Source organism: Pararge aegeria, chromosome 14 (assembly GCF_905163445.1).
Source record: "Pararge aegeria chromosome 14, ilParAegt1.1, whole genome shotgun sequence".
In the NCBI taxonomy this organism is placed as follows: Eukaryota; Metazoa; Arthropoda; class Insecta; order Lepidoptera; family Nymphalidae; genus Pararge; species Pararge aegeria.
The window spans coordinates 4,347,333-4,363,785 of NC_053193.1; the positions used below are offsets into that span (position 1 = coordinate 4,347,333).

At 34.9% G+C, this 16,453-nt stretch overlaps 1 protein-coding gene across 3 annotated transcripts in view; it reads right to left on the minus strand.

The window, feature by feature from the left end:
- Window positions 1-16,453, minus strand: part of LOC120629624 — a 196,258-nt gene that overhangs the window by 60,686 nt on the left and 119,119 nt on the right. The window contains exon 1 of one of the 3 annotated variants that reach the window (XM_039898613.1): window positions 3,071-3,278. The exons of the other annotated variants lie outside the window; for them this stretch is intronic. The gene's annotated coding sequence lies outside the window, so the exon portion shown is untranslated. Of the gene's footprint in view, window positions 1-3,070; window positions 3,279-16,453 lie in introns of those variants that run through there. 3 annotated transcript variants of the gene reach the window in all.

Genomic DNA, 16,453 nt, shown 5'->3' on the forward strand with positions numbered 1-16,453 from the left:
GGAACTTATCTATTATTATTCAATAAGACGGGATGGATTCCATTAGTGTCAAGCCACACCTATCCAGACTCCAACACCAGCAAACATCCCAAACCCTTTCAAAGTAGACTTTATTATTGTTATTAAATTCTTTAACAAACAAAAACAAAATACAAAGAAACACATTTACAAATAAAAAACTAGTTTAGGTGTACAAAGGCGGTCTTATCACTAAAGTGATCTCTCCCAGACAACCTTTGGTGATAGTATTTTATTATATTTATTATTTGTAGTATATTTATGCGAATAACCTTTCATTACTCTGTACTCATATTTTATTTGTAGATGGTACTAGTCACTCATAAATAAGCACATATATGGGAAGAATGCTCTTATTTTAAATAACATTATTCACCCTACGAATTTTTAAAGTGTTGCTTATAGGTATTTCGGCGCGTGCTCTACGGCGTCATTGAGCCAGGTGCGAGGTTTGTATGAACTCCAATTATACTTACCTCTACAGCCTCTTTCTTATCCGACATAAGTGTATTTTCAAGTGACGAGAGGACATATTCTAAATAAATAAATATAGTACGACAATACAAACATCGCCATCTAGCCCCAAAGTGAGCGAAGCTTGTGTTATGGGTGCTAGGATAGCTGATAAATATTTTTATAAATATAAAACACATAAATACTTATAATACACAGATAAACACCCAGATACTAAAAAACATCCATGTGGGCCAGGTGCTAGGTTTATCTGAATGACAGATAATAAAAGATCTTATTTATTCCGTGAACCATGGAATCTAAAGGGATCTATTTTGAAATCCTGAGTGTCTCATTTACGGTAAGGGTTATTTTTAATCTATGATAAGTACCACTCTTTACCTCTTAAAATGGCCTGCAGTTAAGTAGACAGTACATACTTATGTGGGCTATATTTAAATTGCCGTGATATTAGGGCGCAGGACTAGGTAGGACCTACAAATGTTTTGCAACACGTTTGTAGTGTGAATAAATATTAAAAAAGGTTTAGTAGAAAGTAGTAAAAAAATAGTAGTAAAAAAATAACAATGAAACCTACCTAAGGTTTCATTGTTATTTTTTTACTAATCACGGTGACTGTGTTATGAGTTTCTTTGGTTAGAAGTTTTGCATGTAATCTCTATTGTTACTATTTTCCTGTAATAGGGCCAATTTTTGCATTACGCACGTAGCCGCCACGTATCACTTCAGGTAGGCAGATTCTTGGATATTTTTTTATAGTTATAGGCCAAGAAGGGATTCTGCAATCGTGTTTACTGAGACAATATAACCTGTAAAACTAACTAATGCGTTATTTTTCTTACCTTATCTATAAAATATTTTCGTAACTTCTTAGTTTAAAATAGTTAAGTGGTACCTTCCTACTTTAAAAAATCTTTTTAATTTTGTTTATTTTTATTTATTTCAACCCACTTTTTTTCTATTTTCAAAACATAGGTAGGTATTTTGGCACTCCTACTTGGACAAAGTTTTGTGCAAATGCGAGTTGATATTTCAATAGAGGTTGTGATCAGGCATTAATCATGCGGAGGTCATAGTTAAAACAGTGAAGGTAAATCAGAGACCGGGCTCAGAGGTTTCGGGTCACGAAAAGCTGTTTTTGTGACAGGGTCGAACAAGACACGATTTATACCTACAATGCTGTGAACTAATGACTGTAGAGTTCAATAAGTATTAAGTTTGATAGGGATAGGACAGAGATACCCATTGAGAGGGTCTATTTTTGTCGGCGTATACCCGACCAATTTCGAACCAAACAAAAGTAAACAGCTTCGAGAATAGTCGAGCTTTATCTTCATCTTATCAACCAATGGATGTCCACTGCATCTCTAAAATCTCTAAAAAGTTCTAAACCAGTATTAATCAGTGGCGTGCATAGAGGGTATGCACAGGGTATGTAGATGATATAAAATGAAGAAAACCTCCAGTACGAGTTATAAAAGGCTTAAGGATAGGCACTGTAAGAGTTATAAAAAGCCTACCATTAAGTATTATTATTAGAATTTTCTTAATTTTATATTATTTGCATACCCTGTGCATACCCTCTATGCATGCCACGGAGTATTATATACGTAAATGTAAGTTTGTCTGTCTGTTTACTTGTTATCTATGGTGGCTTAACCACTGCACATAACTTGATTAAATTTGTCGAATATACAGCTTGACTATTGGAGAGCGATATACCTAGGGTACTGGATATTTCTGCCGGAGCTGCAATAGGTAAACGTTAGGAGATCTAAAAAAACCTTTAGTAAGTATAGGCACATGACGGTCTTTTACTGATTGCGTGGTGCTAATCTCCTAAAAAGTTACCGAACTTCTTGGGTGAGAGATCATAATCCTCTATGTCTGAACGCTCTCTTCACCGCCCGCTGACTGACTAAGCTATCAATATCGACCAAAAAATAAGACGGACATACACCGACAAAAATAAGACCGCATAGCTGGCAGCTCATTGGCATGCTAGAGTCATACACCGACAAAAATAAGACCGCATAGCTGGCAGCTCATTGGCATGCTAGAGTCGTCTTCAGATTTATTATGATTAGGTATAAGAAATAATACGATTATAATTGAAACCTAGGTAGGTATTACGTTTCATGTTTAACTTAGTAAATCTCATAATAATTTTAACATATTACCTATTAAGTGCCTAACTACAGTAGCGAAGACTTTATTTTGTTACATAAAGGTACTAAGCTAGCAAAAGGCTAGCTAAAGGGCTAAAATATCCCAAATCACGATAGGGAACTTTCTATACCTGAGCTTTTTTACCTGTTTTGAGCATACGATATACCTATTATCTTTAATTCCCTGACTTAGGTGCCTTTTATAAAGAATCATAAGAAAAAACTTTTTCGTTAATTATTTTAAAATCCTTTCTGTATTTTAATACATACATCAAATAAAACCAGTTTTTTAATTATTGTGAATTTAAATATTAGCGTTACTGTCGGCGTTAAAATAACTGCCTTGTTCAACCCTAAACACATAAACCGTTTAAATAATATGAATTCAAAGATAACAAACGAGCTTTTACCGATTTGATATTTCATTACATCTAACAATTCAACTGTCAACATAACCACACTTTCACTGATGCTTTAAGCTCACCACTTTGTCCGAACATAATCGCGAAACATAACACAAACATAACACAATAATTGATATGCATCCATGGCACAGTTTGAACTAATCAATTCCATTGATTAAAACCTATTTTTTATTTAAAATTAGAACGAGATACATTCAAAACCTTATAACGTTCCCGACGCGCATAAACAACACAACTGTAACTGCAGGGCGAAGTTGGCTGCAAGTCGTCATTGCTGCCAACTGTCAAACAGTTGCGAGCTGTCATTTGCTGCGTGCAGACAACATAACAACATGGCGGTTACTTCAATATGGCGGATGGTCACAGTCAACGGCCTTTGCGGTCGCATAGTAATGAATGGGGGCTTACGAACCTGTTTGATTGACGTAATGACTTGCGCTTGCGCAATTTATTTATTAAAGACAGGACGTTAATACACCCGTCTGTACATGTTCAAGGGTAATGATCAGATTGATCCCTGTTAAGGATTTTCCCTTGATTTGTGGTATAAGTACCAACAGATATACTAAAGATTTAAAAATAAATCGTAACTGGATTCTGTACTAATGGTATAAAGTTTATAGTTTCACTCGTTGCGAGTGCTTCCTGTTTTCCATTGAGGAAGACTAAATGCTCTATTTCTGAAAATGTAAGATATATTTAAATAGAACCAGTTGAAGTGGCAAACCACTTGACGTTTAAGAAAAGAAAACGAAATTGGGTTAGGTTTTATCGAAATGTCGAGTAACATTCCAAAAGAGAATTATTAAATCTTCTACCGTGTTTATAGGATTCCGTATCTCAAAGAGATTGAAAAGAAGGATGTTATCTTTCCGTCTTCTGTATATCTGTCTGTCAAAAGCTTTTTCTCAGGAACGCGTGGAGCTATCAACTTCAAATCAATATGAAATACTCGGGTCTGCCATCACAGGAGCTGTGCAAAAACAAAACATTTCAATAAACGCAATCAAAACATATTGATGCCGCATATTTTGACAATAGCGAGGGAATCAAAACCGTAGATACTTCTCGTAGATCATGAAAGGCAAGAAACAAAATCTTGAAGCACAAGTGAGGGTAAAAATTGAAGCGTAACTAGGAAATAAAAACTAAAAACTTATTAGGTATTAATTAGATATAGGTACAATTTCAAAATCTGCATTAAATGTGCACCTTGAAGATCAAACTACATATTAAACGCAATAAAACAGTTTGTTTGGTACCTTAGATCGTGAGACCGTAATTTCCCTCGAACCCGTAACTGTTTTACTTATTTAGGCATATCATATCGTTGCTTTTCTTTGCATTGTTTTCTCATCAAACGATGGATCTGTTATCGCATGATTACATTGTTTTAAAAAAATTACGTAATAATGTGTAACTAAATTACAAAGTTTGATGCATCAGCATTAGAGAGAAACGTAAGAATTCACTACCGACTATGTTGTACATTCAAGTTAAACATTTTCGTGCATTTAGTTTGTTTAAAAAGAGGAAAAGTGCCCGTAGTATAGAAGTGATTTCGTGTGGAAATAACTGAAATGAAACAGGGACATTTGATATACTCAACCAAGTGTGAGCCAGAATCGCACAGCGAAGGTTTCCTGCTTTAGAAGTTTTTTTGGTTTTGTTTTTCATGACTACTAAAAATGCTGCACTCTCAATTAAAAACTTTTTTAATAATTAAAACCTTTTTAGAGCCAATACAGCTAAATCTTGAATGAATGCATTCATTTATTTTAAAAATTTAACGAAAAGTATACAATTTGGCAGCCTTATCTCTACATAGCGATTTCTTCCAGGCATCCAAAGGCGTAAAACCCAGCTCAAGAAGAGAGGTAGGTGGTGCATATAAATGAACGTACAAATTTACATACCTATATACTTACTTAAATATACATTAATACTATAATATAGGAAGGAATGGAAAGGAAGAAACATAAAAGTTTTTATTTCAAACTATTGAAAGGCTATTGTTTTTCTTTAAAAAATCTTTTCTTTTAATACGTTCATACTTACAAAAAAAGTTCCCCCATTGACTAACTATTGTCTAACAGACAATACAATATCTCTGACACTTCGGTGAAGATTATGAAGGGTTTTTCTTTCAGAAATACAACTTAATTTACATAAACTTTATAGTATTAAAATAAGAAGTGGTTACGTAATGAGTTTAATTCAGATCGGAATCAGAATTTTGGGTATTATAATAGGTTTTTAAACTCTCTGTTAATTATTATTCAAGTTTTAACAAAGTTTGAATCATTTATTCTCCGGGTACTACAGCCTATAGATCAGCACTAACTCTCCATTAGGGCATTCATTAATTATTAAGTTTTGTGGATTAATATAATTATGATTTGTTATAAATCAAATTACATAAAACATATTGTTGTATTTGACAGCCGCTTGGCGCAGTGGGCAGCGACACTGCTTTCTGAGTCCAAGGCCGTGGGTTTGATTCCCACAACTGGAAAATGTTTGTGTGATGAACATGAATGTTTTTCAGTGGGTTTTATGTTTATGAGTTTATTATAAGTATTTATGAGTATTTTATTGATAAAAATATTCTTCAGCTATTTTAGTTACACAAGCTACGCTTAATTTGAGGCTTAGATTTCAATGTATGTATTGTAGTATATTTATTATTATTAAGTATATTATTATTATTTGATGTCCATAAATCTGTTTTCATTCATTTCAGTCATTTGATGGAAAACAATATTTAACATAACGAATTATATTTTTTTTAGTACGAGTAAGTACGTACCTACTTTAAAATTTGAAGTATCAAACGGGAGGACACTTATATAGCTTTGTTGTGGGGAAAAGCTGCAGATATTGAAAGTATATTTATACTGCAGAAAAGAGCTGTACGATCAATATATAAACTTGGATTACGCGAATCACTTCGTGAAAAATTTAAACAAATAGGTATTCTTACAGTAGCTTCGCAATATATTTATAATAATATAGTCTTTGTGAGACAAATAATTACTCTTATTAAACAAAAAGCTGAAATTAACAATCGACTTACCAGAAACGGACATAAATTAGTGATATCTGAATATCGTCTGCGAAAGGTGCAGAACTCCTTTGTGGGGTTGAGTATTCGCTTTTACAACATGATTCCCAAGGAAATTCTTGACCTACCAATGCATACATTTAAAAAAGGTGTAGAAACGCATCTAGTACAGCGAGGTTACTATATTTTTGATGAATTCCTCAGTGACAAGGTATATTGGAAGCAGCCAGCCTCGCTCTCATCTCCTGCAAGATAGAAAAATGATTGTGAATGTTGATGTTGGAAAAGAGCAACTACTGAGTTTCTTGGCGGCTCTTCTCGGTCGAATCTGCTTGCCGAACCGGTGGTAGAGTCACTACAAACATACATACTTGACGTTTCAAAAGTGCTTATATTTAGGCTTACTTGAAATAAATGAATTTGAATTTGAATTTAGCTATATTTAGTCGGACGGACAAAGCAAAAATAAAAATCATCGCCTATAAATAGAGCAACACTTTGCACGATATGCAAAGAACTCGTCCTACTAAGTGCTACCTTGTGTCCGTTAACCTGAGGCGTAGGTGTTCAGCCTGTGCCTGTAATTACATCGGCAAATACGCCATTCGAACCGGCAGGGTGATTGCGTGTCTCGCGACAGGTTTGCGACAAGCGTAAATCTTGCAATCACTGCTGTCAAACGTCACTTTTGTTTATTTATTGTATGGAAAAGTGATGTTTAACAGCAGTGATTGCAAGATTTACGCCGGTCGCAAACCTGTCGCGAGATACGTAATCACCCTGCGGAACGCAACGTTGCTGCTCCGCGGCAGAAATAAGAATGGCTTTAGTAATTCCTCGGATAAGCTTCACCCCTCTTACTGTAGCTATAACTTATTACAGCTCTTTATAACAGCGATATAACTCTTTGCGTTAACCCCAACAACCAAAAACAAAAAACAATCAGTCGTACGCACTGTTGCAATGAGTCATTAACCATCAAGGCAGTAAAATTGTGGAATGATCTTCAACGTGACATTCGTTACGCTAATAACATATTATTTTTAAAGAGTCGTCTAAATAATTATTATCTAACACTGTAAGTATGACTATTATATTCCACTTAACATTATTATATACAGTTTTAGTATTATTTATTTTACCGTAGGGAAATATGTATTCGTTTATTTTATTTATATTATATATAGCCGATTGGCACAGTGGGCAGCGATCCTGCTTTATGAGTCCAAGGCCGTGGGTTCGATTCCCACAACTGGAAAATGTTTGTGTGATGAGCTTGAATGTTTTTCAGTGCCTGGGTGTTTATATTTATTTAATAAAGTATTCATCAGTCATCTAGTTTTACACAAGCTACGCTTACTTTGGGGTTAGATGGTGATGTGTGTATTGTTGTAGAATATATATATATGTATATTCTTGGAGCTTTGCGCACCGCTATAAGGATTCATATGTGTGCCAATTCCTTAAAATGGTTGCCTAGAAGAAATCACTATATAAAGCCGCCTTTGCCGCCCTTTAAAAATTTAGGCCGCCTTTGTTACTGAAATTTAGATGACTTGTACCTTTGTTCTCTTTTTTCTGTTTCGTTCTTGTGTGCAATAAAGTATTTTTCATTGATTGATTGACTGATTGAAAGATTTGTGTAGTAAGAGTTGCTCTTTGGTAGCCAAGCACTAAAGGAGAATGTGAATTGGTAGCCAAGCACTAAAGGAGAATGTGAATTAAATGTAAAAAGCCATCGCAATTCCTATGTTTTGCACGATAACATTTGACATCGGGAATGCCCATTGTTCGCCTTCCGTGGTGCAAGAACAGTTTGTTGTATTGTGTTGAAACGACAGTGAAAGCCAGGGAAAAGTAGGTGGAAATCGCTTTAACACGGCATTGAAAACTGTTATTACATTGGGTAAAATGTTATTTATCTATCTACTAACACACAACAAACACAATTTGGACACATTAACCGAAACGTGCCCGGTTACATGCATAGGCCAGCAGAAAAAATAAAAATTTATCTCTCCTTTTTCAATATCCAAATTTTTTGTTCAATATATCGATATTTTTAGGCGATACTTTTTTATATATTATAAAGGAAGGACAATAAACATATAAACACACTTTCACATATAACACACTACTATTAGATAGACTACTATTAGAGAGACAACAGATTTTTCTATCCCAATGGCGCAGCGATGAGCGCTGTAATTTAAAGTTGAAGGTTTGATAATTTCTAAATTTTCTCTGGTCTAGTCTCTTGCGAGGTTTCCGTTGTGGCTAGTTACCACCCTACCGGAAAATATGTGCCGCTACGCTTAGAATTCCAGTATGATGTCGCTTAGAAACCGATTCGGGATATGGGTTTAATATAACTGCCATACTCCCTAACAGGTTAGCCCGCTACCATCTTAGATTACATTATCACTTATAACCACTGAAAGATTGGGCTAACTTGTAGTAGAATAAAAAAAAAAGAAGAGGTAGGTACTCCGAGGCCCGAGCATAGTTCTCTCCATACCCTGAGTGACTGAGCCTTCTAACCTTTTTATACGAACGTAATAAAAAGTTCTTATAACACTACATGTTAAAATTAATTATAAAACAGTAATTTCTGATAGTATCAATATTTTATCTTCCTAGGTAATCATGTACGCTACAGCGTGTGCAATACCTACAGATGTACGCGAAATAATTATCCACTTAAACTGGCTAAATATATGTTACACGGCAAACGTTTCATTGTTCTACTCGTGTAAATTCAATAAACTCGCGCCAAATTACGCGTACAATTTGGCTTTAAGTGCACCTTAAGTGATTAATAAATTCCGTCGATTAATTTATATAGAACTTATAACAAACAAATATATTTAATGACAAAATATGAGAAAAAATTAAAAACATCCTGTACATGTAGGAATATGAACGCACTTCGTTCCTACCTATACTGAGTTATATAAATTATGGAACGTAAACAAAAGGTTTTTACATTTATCACTGTCTACCTACCCACATTCTAAATGGTAATGTGAATAAGTAACGATTTTGTAGCATTAATTGTGAATGTTAATATATTAATCTATTAGACTAACAAAGCAAAAATTTGTCAACGGCTAGGTGTACGGAAAAATTCTTTTGAGTTTATGCTTACACCTTTAAATTAAGACCTGTGATGTATATTATGTGTAATGAGTTAATAAATAAATAAATAAAATAAATTTAGCCGAAATAATTTTAACAAAAAATATTTATTACCAGTTTACCCGAAGGAGACAGTTTTTTTGGGCCCACTAGCAACGGTAGCGTTTATAAATCATCTTAAATTGGAAAAAAGGAAACATTTTTTACAATAAATACGATATGTATTGTATTGTAAAAATTTTTTTGCTTACCTTATAAATTTACTGATATTTTTGGCGTTTATTATTCTGATTCGGTCAATGACATATTAATAAGCAAAAAAAAAACGCTTGCATCGTAGTGTTTTTACAATTACAAAATAAAATTAAGCAAAATATTAAACAATTTACGGTATTTCTTAAAGCTTTCAATATGTAAAAAGATTTTTTTTCAATTACCATTTAATATTATAACACAGATTAAATTAATCGTGAAATGGAATATATCATAATATATCATGGAATTCTGCAAATTAACGCCCGCTCCTATCCAATAATATAAGTCTTTGTTATCGTAGTTATTCTTCTTCTCTTTCTATCTAAACTACCGACGATTACTGAAAGAGTTCACAAAAAGATATAACTGATTTATTTTCTACTAAAAACTACTCGGTTTTACATGTTATCTCACTAAATTTTTGATGGGATAACGATGAAATGAAATAATCGACCACATAAATGGCAAAATTTTTGTTAGACGGCAACTGTTTAATTGTTCCACTCGTGACAATTCAATAACCTCGCAATTAGTTACGATCACAATTTAACCTTTTGTACGCCAGCCTTCTGTGAAGCGTAATTTTGCCCGGAATATTATTTATAAGTCCCGCATGGTGACTTGTTTTGATATAAAAATGTACCATTCCCGTGGAAGGTCGGACTTTGCTTTTGTTATCTTCATGCCGATAAGTACGGGGATCCATATCCCCTCAACAATTGCGCAGGGATAGGATTATCACTACGCCGAAATAAGACCATACTAAAATTAATTATAAGTTGAACACATACAGTTTGAGTCTATAATCACAGATATCGACAAAGGTACATTGTTAATTTGCCTCGAACAAATTACAGTCCAAAAAATTATTAAAAAAAGCCTATTGATTTATAAAGTACTACTGAAAAAGAGTGTATATGCGTGTGTGTATTTTATGTTGTATGTAATGTTTTTTTTTTAAATTTATTTAATGTATTTTTATACATAGCTTCATAAATAACATTCTGCACTTCTTTTCTATATCCCTATCGCTATCCCTATCCCTACTAACCTCCCTTCCAAGAATATGTGTACAAAGTTTCATGAGGATCAGTTAAGTAGTTTTTGTGTGAAAGCGTAACAAAAAATAAAAAACTTTGAATTTTACAAAAAGTAAAATTCAAACTCCTCCGTGCGCGCAATTTTCATATAAAGGGGGGTATAAAGATTAGCTTCACGTGTTTATAGTTGCCGTGCGGTGAAAGTAGATCTGAATACAGTTGTAAGGGAATATAATGAAGAACAGCCAGCAGCGTCCTTTGTGCTACTACTACACTCTGCAGCGATCACCATCACATCTGCCCAGCGGTTATTTTGGGCAAACCCTTCCCTAGGTCTTTTGTAGAGAGTTTCATGGCCTTGTGTTGCTTGGGTCCGACGGTTCCCTACCTCTCTGATGTCATCTATCCACCACGTTGGGGCATAATACTGTTCATAATGTTAAATTACTTGTACTTTGCACTATACAGTAGTCTAGTTAAAAGTCCTCTTCCTACAATATTTAAAAAAAAAACCATTAAAATGGAACTCATTTCCCGGAAACTCAGAAATGTTTTATACGTCTGGCTAGTCAAAAAAAAATGTAAAACGTCTGCTATCGTAAAAATAATCACACTAAGAGCGTATTATGAGATGGTTATTTGGAAAATATGATTTCAATTCTAATTTTGAATTGTATGGTTAAATTTGGATGCAAGATCGACATGGTGGTGGTCACGCGTCCATATGTAGCATTTAAATAAAACAAAACATTTTAATTATTTCCTGTGGGTGTGTGTGTTACAGGCTAAACGATAGTACAAACCAACCGGGCCGCAATCAACGTATTACAACCCGATTGGTAAAAAAGGAGGGTTCATACCCTCCTTTTTTCGTTACTTTTTCCGGGGTTGTTATGTCGGTTGTTTTTGAACCGAAAACCGCAAAAATAACAAACAATATGTTGCGGAGGCAATTGTTAATTTTTCCTCATTATGGGTGGTTGAAACAATACACTGAATTCGGGCAAAATAACGATTATAATAATTTAGCTTGTGTGCAACTTCTTTGTGGTAGTAAATTGCTCGACGTATTATAACTGCTTGACGGTATGATTTATGCAAATTTTTTTTTACCCGATTAAAATGAAAAGGTTTATATTGTGTATATTTAGGATTTTCTTATTCCGGGAAAACTTACAGTTTTCGCGGTATATAAAAAAACAAAAATGAATAATAAGTCGCGGGCCGTAGCTGTGATTGTGATAGTTTTTAAGCTCTCTATAGCCTCTTTTAAAACATATTTCCATTATCCTAGTATATTTTCCATACAAATGCTTCCATGCTGAGACGGTCCGACCTTCTCTCGGTCCATTATAAAGATGACTATGTTCCCAATTCTCTCAGCCGTATCACAATACAAAAGTGATACTTCGGCATAACTTTAGTTTGGAACTGTGCCCAGTTTTTTTTTCTTTGGCTGAAATTAAAATATAATATAACCTTTGTCATGTGTTCCTTTTTCACCCGTTTAGTACTTTTTTCAAGAAATTTAAAAAACATGTTTCAGATTTCCCAACCGATGGCCTAAATATTTATTTATTTATTACAAAAAAAAGTTATTTAATTATTAATACCGAAACATGTGGATTCTACCAATGACGTGGGAGAAATGGACAGAACGAGAATTGTATCAACTTTAGAAAAAAATAGGACATCATATGCAAATTCTAAAATAGGAATATACCTACTCGTACTATGAGTGTTTCACTTACATGCTATTTAAATAGTTATATGACTAGGAACAACATACAATAATAATAACAAATAAATAAATAAAAATCTGTATTTTATAAATATTAATGTATATTATTCATAAAAAATATGCATCAGTTATCTTAGTACCCATAACACAAGCTACGCTTACTTTGGGACTAGATGGCAATGTGTGAATTCTCGTAGTATATTTATTTATTCCTCTAACCCGGTTCGTTTTTCCATAGTTTTAAATTACGACGTGGGATCGTAGTACAAGTAGAGCACCTGGCTTTTTTTTGGGGGCTTCTTAGACCAGGGCGCGCTCGGAACCCTCGCAACTCTTAAAACTAGAGCTTTACTTACTTTACGAATTTACGAATTTAGTTATAGGAGACAGATTGAAAACCTTGAACTTCTTGGTAATTGTCACCTTAGCACTATGTAGTTTGTAACAATGATTTATTCGACTGTCGCAAAATTTCAAGGATACATCACTAAGTGCGATATCACAGAATAAGGATAGTACAGAAGTCCAGTGAAATCGTCAAGTCAACATTCTTGCGGTATTTGCAGGGCGAGGAAAGGAGATTTACTGGCCTTATTTGTTTTGTCGACTTTTCTTGCGTAGTGGAAATTTATAATTTCTGAACTGTCTTTTGTTCTGGTCTGGTGGAGGTTTACATGCCGCCAAGTGCGGGGCGAGTCATCCTTTCCAAGCCTCATTTGATTTGCCAACATTTCTTGAGCAATGGAAATTTACAATTTCTGAACTGTCTCTGGTCTGGTCTGCTGGAGGTTTACTACCCTATAAACATGGACGTGCCACCAAGACATTTAGCGTTCCGGTACCATGCCACAAATAAATTAGGCTATTACCATCTTACCGCATATAACTAAGATTTGCATCTTTTTTTTCAAAGTAATGATTGACTGACCAAGTATATGATGGTAAGAGGAAATCCATCGCCGATAAACAAAAAATATTTATTCAAGGGAAACGTCCAGCAAAGTACTGCCCTGTGTCTATACACCTGAGTATGCCTCAGGTGTTCGACCTCATGTCTAACAGACCTGCAACCGAACCCTTCAGACCAGCGACCCTTGACCCTCGACCCTTGGCGGCAGAAAAAAACACTGCGGTATACGTCACAAAAAGCTGTTTTACTTACTACTGTATCAATCTGACATAATTTTGCACACAGATAACGCATTTTAACTGTCTCAGATAAATGCCGGTATTTGCAGCTCACTCAAATACGCCGGACTTCTGTATCTCTTCTTTATACTGTGACAATATAGCTTTACTTACAAGCCTACGTTCGGCAATATACTTTGTGAGCAAATTTTGGCACTTAATTTTATGTTAAAGTTACATCATCGTATTTGACGTAATTTACAGTTAGCCTATATTGGAGCAGCATGGGGATCTATGCTCTAAGAGTAGATCTCTTACGATAGAGAAGAGACCTGTGCCCAATATGATGATGATGAATATTTCAGATAATTTGAAGCTAAAAGAGTACCAACCAACAACAACAACAACAACCAACTGTTAGGCCCGACGGTGAAAATTGGTTGGCACTAAAGAGGTAGTATTCCTTCCTATTGTTTTATTTATTTCATATTAGTACTGTTTTGTAATTATTAAAATGTTTGTGTATTTTTAGAGCTTTGCATACTGCTATAAGGATTCATATGTGAGTCTGTGAATTCCTCATAACGGTAGCCTCGAAGAAATCACTTTAAGTGATAAGTCCGCAATTGTTGCACAAATTTCAATTACTTGTATCTTTGTTCTTTTTTATTTATTTCTGTTTTTTTCTTGTGTGCAATAGAGTATATTTGATTGATTTAATTGATATTCCCGGTGAGAGGCTTTGGCCGTGGCCAGTTACCACCCTACCGACTAAGATATGCCGCTAAGCAATTTAGCATTCCGGTGCGATGTCGTGTAAGCACCAAATTGAATTAAATATAAATGCCGTTCCTTTCCGGGCGATGGAGAGAGCTATGCTAGGAGTATCAGCTATTTCAGTACCCATAACACAAGCTACGCTTACTTTGGCGCTAGATGGCGATGTGTGTATTGTCGTAGTATATTTATTTATATTTATTTATTTATTTATATTTATTTATTTATTTATTGCAACAATGCTGCTTAGCGGCAGCAGTAGGCACAGCAATAGAACTTCCCCGGACGAGCTCTGTCACAAAAAGCTACTAACAAAACAATATTTTACTAAAAAGTTTTAATATACTTAAACAGTGACAAAACGCCATATGTGTTCATTTGATCGCTGGGCCGTAAAGAAGAGGGGGTGACAGGTGGTCTAGAGCACTTTGGGAACTATACTTCACGTTTTTTCCCATGTCACACGTAATTTTCGTACTTCGTAACTTTTCCATTTACTTGGATAGTAGATATATTGATTAGTCTTGCCTAATACATTGTGTTAAGAAGTATATTATCTAGCCTCTTAGTATGTCAGTCTCATGTATGCTACCAGTGGCGTGCACTGGGTTTCCTACCAGGGTATGCATACAGCAGGAAAATTGCATGACGAGGCTTAAATTCTCCTCCTATACGAGTTATATATCAATTTGAGGGTATGCAGTGCTTTTGTGGATGTATGAAGTACACGCCACTGTATGCTACTTTATAGACAAGTCGACTTTAAAGGCTAGGAACTATGCTGATGTTTGACGACCTTCCTGGCGCAGCGGTGAGTGATGTGGTTTTAAGCTGGATGTTCTGGGTTCGATTCCCGCCAGGGGCAATTCTGGAATTTATAATTTCTGAATTTTCTCTGGTCTGGTCTCGTGGGAGGCTTCAGCCACGGTACCACACTACCGACCAAACGTGCCGCTAAGTAATTCCGTTACGATGTGACGTAGACAACGACTAGGGGTATGGTTTAAATATAACTGGCATACTCCCTTACAGGTCAGCCCCCTACCATCTTAGACTGCATCATCACTTACCATCAGGCACCATGAGATTGCAGTCAAGGGCTAACTTGTAATGGAATAAAAAAAAACTATTTTATGTAAATTATCAGAGAATAAACAACCTAATACATACATTTTACAATTCAACTCAAAATTGTCTAGCAGGGAAGGCTACGACCTAACTAGCTACTTGTTAGGGTGCCACCAAGCGACTTAGCGTTCCGGTACGATGACGTGTAGAAACTGCTACACAGTGTAGCCCGCTACTGCCTAAGACTGTATCAAATCGTACCACCACGTGAGATTGCAGTCAAGGGCTAACTTGCAATGGAATATTTTTTTTTAATAAAATCAATACCTACAACAATGTTTGTTAAAGATGTCATACCGACTTGGAGCTTTGCTGGCGTACTCAACGAAAACGATTGATGATACATAAAAATAACGTACTGCATGTTGAAATAAATCATTATTATCTATAAAAAAGTCCGCGAGGCTATATGTCTAACTGTTATAGTTAAGTCACAATAACCGCTTTTTGTTATAATTTGTCAATGGAAAAATGGTGACATTGCTATCATGACATTAAGCATATCCAAATAAACATAATACTAATTTGTAGATTTTATAATTAAGATGAATTATGTACCTGCAAGTTATTTTTTAAATTATACAAATTGGATCTATTGTTTAGAAGTTACGCCGGGTATAGAAATGCTTAAAGCAAGAAAAATGGCGCGAGCCGCCAAGCCTAGTATAATATAGTTTGGAAGTAAATCTTTACCCGGTAGGTGGTGCTGCAATTATTTTTTTAAGATATTAAAACCGGTAATAACCGATTTGGTGCAGACGAAGTTGCGCGGGTCAGCTAGTAGTATTATAAAAACAGACACGTACGATGGGAAAATGAACTTACATCTGGCACGTTAACATAAACTCTGATACTCCTTTATACCCAGTGAGATTAATTTAGGGAGTTAGGTGAAATAAGCAAACAGTAATAAACGCTTGTTTCTACGACTTGGTCGGAACATCCCAATTCGCGTTAATTAGGGTAATGTTTGCGTGGGAGTATTTTAGCCAGAATATTTATCATAAATATCATATTGACTAATTATATCCAATATAGTATTTCATTTTGATGGATCGACTTTAATTTCAACATGCAAGGTTGCAATTTCGTTTTTT